Source organism: Schistocerca nitens, chromosome 10 (genome assembly GCF_023898315.1).
Source record: "Schistocerca nitens isolate TAMUIC-IGC-003100 chromosome 10, iqSchNite1.1, whole genome shotgun sequence".
Lineage (NCBI taxonomy): Eukaryota > Metazoa > Arthropoda > Insecta > Orthoptera > Acrididae > Schistocerca > Schistocerca nitens.
In genome coordinates this window covers 7,641,316-7,649,928 of record NC_064623.1, presented here as the reverse complement: position 1 = coordinate 7,649,928, position 8,613 = coordinate 7,641,316, and the positions used below count along the sequence as shown (strand labels likewise).

General features: G+C 49.1%; 1 non-coding gene across 1 annotated transcript; it reads left to right on the top strand.

Moving 5' to 3' along the window:
- Positions 1 to 489: 489 nt before the first annotated feature.
- Positions 490 to 562, top strand: Trnav-cac (transfer RNA valine (anticodon CAC)). The gene has a single exon. It is a non-coding gene; the product is annotated as a tRNA-Val (tRNA).
- The last annotated feature ends 8,051 nt before the right edge of the window (positions 563 to 8,613 follow it).

The window sequence follows — 8,613 nt, the reverse complement described above, 5'->3', positions numbered from 1 at the left end:
CCCAATTTTTCTGAATTTTTATGTTAGTTCTATGTCGCTCATAGCACTGTCGACGAATTGCACCTTGAGTCGCCACGTATACGGGGGTTTGCACGGCATTTTCATTTTATTGGTGACCACTTTCTCCTTGTGCAACTTAAAACTGAAGATCATCTTCAGGGGCAGACTGAAGATGGTAGTCAGTAATAAAAGAAATTGTGCTCCAGATTGTTTTCTGTTTTTTTTTTCATTTATTATAATAACTCCACTTATACGATGCGGAACGAACGCACCTCTGTTGGCTATCAATCCACCTACGCATCAGAAGAAAAGAGACGCGGAAAAGGCATGTTACGGAGGTGAGAAGTGACAGTCACAGAGAGAGAGAGAGAGAGAGAGAGAGAGAGAGAGAGAGACCACAAACGGCGGAAACTGGTTCAAACCGCTGTGGAGCAGACAGATAGAAAGCGCTAGCTGCATAAACTTATTACGGTGCCTCAAGGAACGTGTGTTTCCGTAGTGTAGTGGTTATCACGTGCGCCTCACACGCGCAAGGTCCCCGGTTCGATCCCGGGCGGAAACATTTTAAATTCTAGCACGCAATTTCCAGTTACTGCTAAAACGCACTCATACAAAAAACTAAATTCTACTCTTAATTCCCATGCCTAATCATTCTAAACATGAAGCGATCGTTTTAAACTACTCCTCAATGCGTATTTCCCCTTATTCATATCTCATTATGTATGACAGTCTTCCAGTCAAATTCTTAATGGTAAAATTGTAAGCCGTATTATAACCATAATGTGTCTTATCTGCATTGCCCCTATAGTAAACGTCTGCGGTTTCTTTTCCACATAAAATAAGGACCTCCAAACTACGAAGTCCTCGAAAAATCGTCCCCAAAAAGTCAAACTACACACATCAAAAAAAGTTTTGCATCACCTCGGTTCCGAGAGTTCCGCGACCTGTACAGAAAATTGAAACAGAGATCAACATTGTTGTGTCTAGACCATACAGCCGAGACACAATGAGGTAGCCGATAGGGCACGCAAGGCTAACTCAGACGGGCGTGAAGTCTGGAACATGAAACTTATAAATGCACTAAAGAAAAGTACGTAGCGTTTTTAATACTTATCTTTTAATTAGTCCTTGGAATATATCTCTCTTGAATATTAGTAAGCTATAAGCACTGATACAAATGACGCCTTGCTAGGTAGTAGCTATGGACTAAGCTGAAGGCTATTCAATCTGTCTCTCGGCAAATGAGAGGAAGGCTTCGTACGTCTGGTCGCAAGCTATGTCTTCCGTACAACTGGGGCGAGGTCGAGTCCGTGTCTTGTGACCTGCCATGTGGTGGCGCTAGGTTTGCGATCACCCAGTGGCGACACGCGGGTCCGACATGTACTACAGGACCGCGGCCGATTTAAGTTACCACCTAGCAAGTGTGGTGTCTGGCTGTGACACCACATTCCTCCCCCGCAAATCGGCGAACGGTCGTGAGATAAGGCTTCCGCCCGCCGTGGGGAGGACCCCATGTTGACGTATGCGATGAGGTGGGGAGCCTAACAACAGGCGAGGCTGTGCCACCCGCACCCGGCCATTCGGTCCGAGGGGAGCTAGGAAACGCCTGCAAACCTAGTCCAGGGTGCACGTCAACATGAGGTGTATGCGCACCTAATGAGACAAGAGGGGCCGAAGGGTCGACCTCCATGCGGTCGGAGCACCCGACGGGCGAAGACGACATCTGGTCCGGAGCGGGCAAGAGGTCCATGGCGGAGGACGGCGGGTCACGGGAAGCGAGCGGCGGCGCGTCACCCAGGGAGGCGCCATGCGGTTGCAGCGACGCGTCCACTGCGGTCGGCGCCGACGGCGGCTGCGGCGGCTGCTGCGGCGGCGGCGCGACGCCATGGGGCAAAATGGAAGGCAGCGTCGGTAACACCTGGGGATGAGGCGAGCCAGTAGATGGGTCCCCAGGGCGCTGACCGGACGGCTCCGTCGCTGAAAGCAGACGGGGAGCGGCAGAACCCAGGCGACGACAGAGGCGCAGCTGATTGAGATGCCGACGCACCTCACCAGAGGCCCCCAAAACCAAATACATCGCGCGGCCGAGGCAGCGAAGAATGCGCCCTGCGAGCCAACGCCGTGAACCGCGATAGTTGCGATAATAGACAACGTCGCCAGAAGCAAAAGCAGGAGTCTGCCGCTGCACAGGAACCTGATGCGGCGGATGCAGCAAAGACATCAGGGTGCGATGAGAACGACCATGAAGCAACTCAGCCGGCGAGCGACCATCTCGGGGCTGAGAGCGATACGAAGACAAAAAGAGCAACAAAGCGTCCTCCCGAGAATGCGACTCTTTCAACTTCAACATCTGTGACTTGAAAGTCCGGACCAATCGTTCCGCGGCACCGTTGGACTGAGGCGAAAACGGCGCAGATGTCAGATGTTGAATACCATTGGCCTGGCAGAATGACTGAAATTCTGCGGACATGAATTGTGGGCCATTGTCGGAAACAATAGTCTGCGGAAGACCCTCAATGCAAAAGATAGCAGACAAGGCTTGGATTGTGGCAGAAGACGTCGTGGAAGACATCCGGACAACAAAAGGAAAATTACTGAAAGCATCGACCACAACCAACCATCGAGCATTCCAGAATGGACCAGCAAAATCGATATGCAAGCGTTGCCAAGGGGAAGTGGCTTTCGGCCATGCAAAGAATTTCCGCGGCGGTGCGGATTGTTTTTCGGCACACGCCACGCAAGAGGAGCACATATTCGTAATCGCAGCATCGAGTCCGAACCAAGTACAGTGCTGACGAGCGAGTTGTTTCGTACGCACTATACCCCAATGTCCTTGGTGAAGAAGCTTTAAGACAGAGGACTGTAACGATCGTGGGACCACGACTCGGGATTGATCATTATCAGAACGCAACAACAAAACACCACGTCGTACAAAAAGTCTCTCCTTGTGAGCAAAAAAACGGCGAACCAAAGGATCCTCGATCCGTGACTTTGACAAGGGCCAATGCGTAGCAACAAAACGCAAAACAGTAGCAAGGACAGGGTCAGCAGCTGTGGCTGTAGCTACACGACGAAAATCAATCGGAAACGATTCGACCACGTCATCGGTTTCCGAATCAATGAACATGCAAGCAAGTTCGGAAGAATCGAATGCTTTATCCTCAGCAACAGGCAAACGGGACAACGCATCAGCGTTTCCGTGCCTAGCAGTGGACCGATACAAGATCTCGTAGCGGTACTGCGAGAGAAAAAGTGACCAGCGAATGAATTTCTGCGCTGTACGTGGAGGCACAGGCTTGTTCGGATGAAAAAGCGATGTCAAAGGTTTGTGGTCCGTGATGATGGTAAAGTGACGACCATACAAGAAATCATGAAACTTTGTAACACCAAACACGAGAGCTAAAGCTTCTTTCTCTATCTGTGAATAATTTCTTTGCGCAGACGAGAGCAATTTTGACGCAAAGGCAATAGGGCGAACATGCGAGCCATCTTTGTGCGCAAGCACCGCACCGATCCCGACATCCGATGCATCTACCATCAACAAAAGAGGTTTTCGGGGATCGAATGGCGTAAGGCAAGTATTTGAAAGTAACGCCGATTTCAACTGGCGAAAGGCGCGTTCGCATTCCGTCGTCCAGACGAACGGAACACCTTTACGGCGTAAGCGATGAAGCGGGGCTGAAATGGAAGAAGCATTGCGCACAAACTTTGCATAATAATTAATGTTACCCAGCACACTCTGGAGCTGTTTCAAATTCTGCGGAGCAGGTAATTCCTGTATGGCACGGAGGTGCTCTGGACTCAGATGTATACCTTGGGCATTTATGACATGCCCCAGGTAGGGTAAGTCACGAGCAAAAAACACACATTTGTCCTTCCTCAAGCGAAGACCATTCTGACGCAATACCTGAAATAATGTTCGGAGATTTTGCAAAGGTTCGGCTTCTGTCTTTCCTGAGATCACAATATCGTCCAGATAGTTCGCAGCAGTAGGGACCGACGCACAAACAGTTTGTAAATATTGCTGAAACAATGCAGGGGCGGATGCACACCCGAATGGCAGTCTTTTGAAGCGATACAAGCCAAGATGCGTGTTTACCACTAAGACGCGCTGGGATTCGTCGTCCACAGGTATTTGCAAGGACGCATCTGCTAGGTCCAATTTTGAAAAGTATTTTCCCGGGCACAGTTTGTCAAAAAGATCTTCCGGGCGGGGCAAAGGAAAAGTAGCAGTCACAAGTTGAGGATTCACAGTTGCCTTGAAGTCCACACAAAGTCTCAGTTTACCGGAAGGTTTTGGCAAAATTACTAAGGGTGAGGCCCAGAGAGAAGCCTGCACACGTTCAATTACACCTTGAGATTCTAAATCGTGTAATGTTCTTGCGACCTCATCACGCAATGCGTGGGGAACATTGCGCGCTCTGAAAAATTTCGGTTGCGCGTTGTCTTTCAGTTCCAAATGTGCTTCATAGTTCTTAGCGCAACCAAGGCCCGGTGCAAAAATGTCTGCAAATTCTTCACAAAGACTAGAAACACTGGCGGAAGGCACAGTCTGATTCACTGATAGGACCCGATTTACTATAGACAAATTAAACAATTGAAATAAATCTAAACCAAAGAAGTTCACTGCAGTAGAAGAACGAAGAACGTAAAATGACACAAGTTTTGTTTGTCCCATGTATGTTGCAAGAAGGCTGCACTGTCCTAACACAGGTATATGCTGTCCGGAGTAACTAGTTAACTTAACATTCGCGGCACGCAATGGCGGGGCGCCCAGTTGTTTGTACATGTCGTGATTGAGCAATGAAACTGCAGCTCCGGTATCGAGCTGGAATGGGATCACTTTTCCTTCAAAGTCTAAGTCCACAAAAAGTTTATTGTCCTGTTGCCGACAAGAGCGACTGTCACGTACAATGTGAACTGATACAGGTACAGAAGCACTTGCGACTTTACGGGATTTCCGGCGACGTCGACGCACTCTGTTGGTGGGACGAACACAGTCACTGTTAGCTAAAGTGTCACTGGACGGGTGGGAATGAACTACATGAATGTCCATGGGCGAAGGTCCACGAGCCTGATTGTCCTGGGTTCGATTCTGGCGCGAAGCAAAAGGCCTGGAATTTGTGTGATTGTCTGATCTAAGCTTTTTCTGGCAAACACTTTGAACATGTCCTCTCTTTTGACAGTAAAAGCAAATAGCTTGGCGTGACGGGCAATTTTCACGCGAATGTCTAGTTGCACACCGCGGGCATGATTTCACTACAGTCGCTTGCTTACGCGGCGCACGTGTTTGCAAGGTAGGCTGCCGCTGCTGCGACGGGCGCGAGGGCCGCTTAGCGTCCCGTGCAGTGGGCCCGGCGGGCCTGTTAATGTGACACACTGCTGGCGAAGTTTCAAATGATGCCTGAGCAAAGTCAAGTGTGTCTTGCCTATCCAATATGTCTATCACTTGTTGAAGGGAGGGGTTAACTAGTTTCAAAATCTGTTCCCGTACGCGAACATCAGACACGTTCTGTGCTATTGCATCACGCACCATAGTGTCTGAATAAGGAAGTCCACAGTCACATTCAAAGGCACACTCCCTAGTAAGTCCTTGCAAAGTTGCTACCCACTCCCTATTAGTCTGACCGGCCGTACGTTTTGTACGAAAGAATGTATACCGTTTTGCAACTACATTTACTGTTTCTTTGAAATAGGCATCTAAAGCAGACAAAATTTCGTCGTAGGACAGAGTGGCTACGTCGCGTCGGGGAAACAATTTCACTATCACACGGTAGGTAGACACACCGACACAAGAACGCAAAAACGGCTGCCGCTCATTACCTTGTATTCTGTAGGCTGCTAGATGGAAGGCAAATTGTCGGGAACACTCAGTCCACGACTCTTGAGCTGCGTCAGAGCTACGAAACGGAGGTGCAACAGCGTTTTGAGGCAGCGGTAGCGAAGAAGCGGCGGCTGCCGCATCGGTTTGCAGCGCACGTTGACCCTGGACGAGCTGTCCAAGGGCTTCCAATAACGTCTGCGTCTGCTGATTCTGCAAGCGATAAAATTCGGACAGTACATCTGGAGATTGTGGCGAAGCCATGACACAAGCAAATCAGAGCAAAGTACAATCAATTAATGCAACGTGGGCGCGGCACCACTCCTCGGCGCCAATAATGTTGTGTCTAGACCATACAGCCGAGACACAATGAGGTAGCCGATAGGGCACGCAAGGCTAACGCAGACGGGCGTGAAGTCTGGAACATGAGACTTATAAATGCACTAAAGAAAAGGACGTAGCTTTTTAATACTTATCTTTTAATTAGTCCTTGGAATACATCTCTCTTGAATATTAGTAAGCTATAAGCACTGATACAATTGACGCCTTGCTAGGTAGTAGCTATGGACTAAGCTAAAGGCTATTCAATCTGTCTCTCGGCAAATGAGAGGAAGGCTTCGTACGTCTGGTCGCAAGCTATGTCTTCCGTACAACTGGGGCGAGGTCGAGTCCGTGTCTTGTGACCTGCCATGTGGTGGCGCTAGGTTTGCGATCACCCAATGGCGACACGCGGGTCCGACATGTACTACAGGACCGCGGCCGATTTAAGTTACCACCTAGCAAGTGTGGTGTCTGGCTGTGACACCACAAACATAAACGTCTTTTCCGCCCTTTGTATTGCTGATGAAAACCACACATTGCATATTGCACCACCATAAAGCGAGACCTTCAGAGGTGGTGATCCAGACTGCTGTACACACCGGTAACGCTTAATACCCAGTAGGACGTCCTCTTGCATTGATGCATGCCTGTATTCGTCGTGGGATACTGTCCACAAGTTCATCAAGGCACTGTTGGTCCAGATTGTCCTACTCCTAAACGGCGATTTGGGGTAGATCCCTCATAGTGGTTGGCGGGTCACGTCGTCATTAAACAACCCTTTTCAATCCATCCCAGGCATGTTCGATAGTGTTCATGTCTAGAGAACATGATGGCCACTCTAGTCGAGCGATGTCGTTATCCTGAAGGAAGTCACCCACAAGATGTGCACGATGGGGGTGTGAATTGTCTTCCATGAAGACGAATGTCTCGCCAATATGCTGCCGATATGGTTGCGCTATCGGTCGGAGGATGGCATTCGCGTATCGTACAGCCGTTACAGCGCCTTCCGTGACCACCAGCGGCTTACGTCGGCCCCACATAATGCCACCCCAAAACAGCAGGGAACCTCCACCTTGCTGCACTCGCTGGACAGTGTGTCTAAGCCTGACCGGGTTGCCTCCAAACGACTGTCTGGTTGAGGGCATATGCGACACTCATGAGCAGTCCATTCGGCGTGTTTTTGGGCCCATCTGTACCGCGCTGCATTGTGTCGTGGTTACAAAGATGGACCTCGCCATGGAGGTCGGGAGTGAAGTTGCGCATCATGCAGCCTATTGCACACAGTTTGAGTCGTAACACGACGCCCTGTGGCTGCACGAAAAGCGTTATTCAACATGGAGGCGTTACTGTCAGGATTCTTCCGAGGCATAATCCGTAGGTAGCGGTCATCCACTGCAGTAGTAGGCCTTGGGCGGCCTGAGCGAGGCACGTCACTGACAGTTCCTGTCTCTCTGTTTCTCCTCCATGTCCGAACAACATCGCTTGGGTTCTCTCCAAGACGCCTGGACACTTCCCTTGTTGAGAGCCCCTCCTGGCACAAAGTAACAATGCAGAAGCGAGCAAACCGCGGTAATGACTGTCTAGGCATGGTTCAACTAGAGAGAATACGAGCCGTGTACCTCCTTCCTGGTGGATGTCTGGAACTGATCGGCTGTCGGGCTTCCTCCTTCCAATAGGCGCTGCTCATGCATTGTTGTTTACGTCTTTGGGCGGGTTTAGTGACATCTCTGAACAGTCAAAGGGACTGTGATTCAGTATACACAATCAACGTCTATCTTCAGGAGTTCTGGGAACCGGGGTGATGCAAAACATTTTTCAAGTGTGCATACTAAAGATTCCACTGCAAACTTGCAATCAGATTGTCAACCTACTCTCATAATTTGTATCCTATAAAAATTTGTATGCTAGTAACGCAAAATGATTTATTTGTTGACGTTAATTGTCAAACAGAAATCATACACAATGAGGAAAGAAATCTACAAACCGAGCTCAAAGACATCACAAGAAAACTGAAAGCCTTCTAAAAACAAACACAAGGAAAAATATCACAAAACCAAAAACAAAACTAACTCTATACACCAAAAAGATATTCAATGAACATGGAATGAAAGGGGACGTTTTAGAAGGAAAAAGTGAAACAAAAAATAATGTAATGTTTTCTAGTAACTTTTCCCATTTGTATGCATACACTAAATTGAGTAAATTTTATGATTGTTTACGAAAAACGAGGGAGAGGGGGAGGGGGACTTCGAACTCATATTCTGGTCGCACTGTATTACGAACATCGAACCGAGCGAGGTGGCGCAGTGGTTAGCACACTGGACTCGCATTCGGGAGGACGACTGTTCAAACCCGCGTCCGACCAACCTGATTCAGGTTTTCCGTGATTTCCCTAAATCGCTTCGGGCAAGTGGCGTGATAGTTCCTTTCGAAGGGCACGGCCGACTTCCTTCTCCATCCGTCCCTAACCC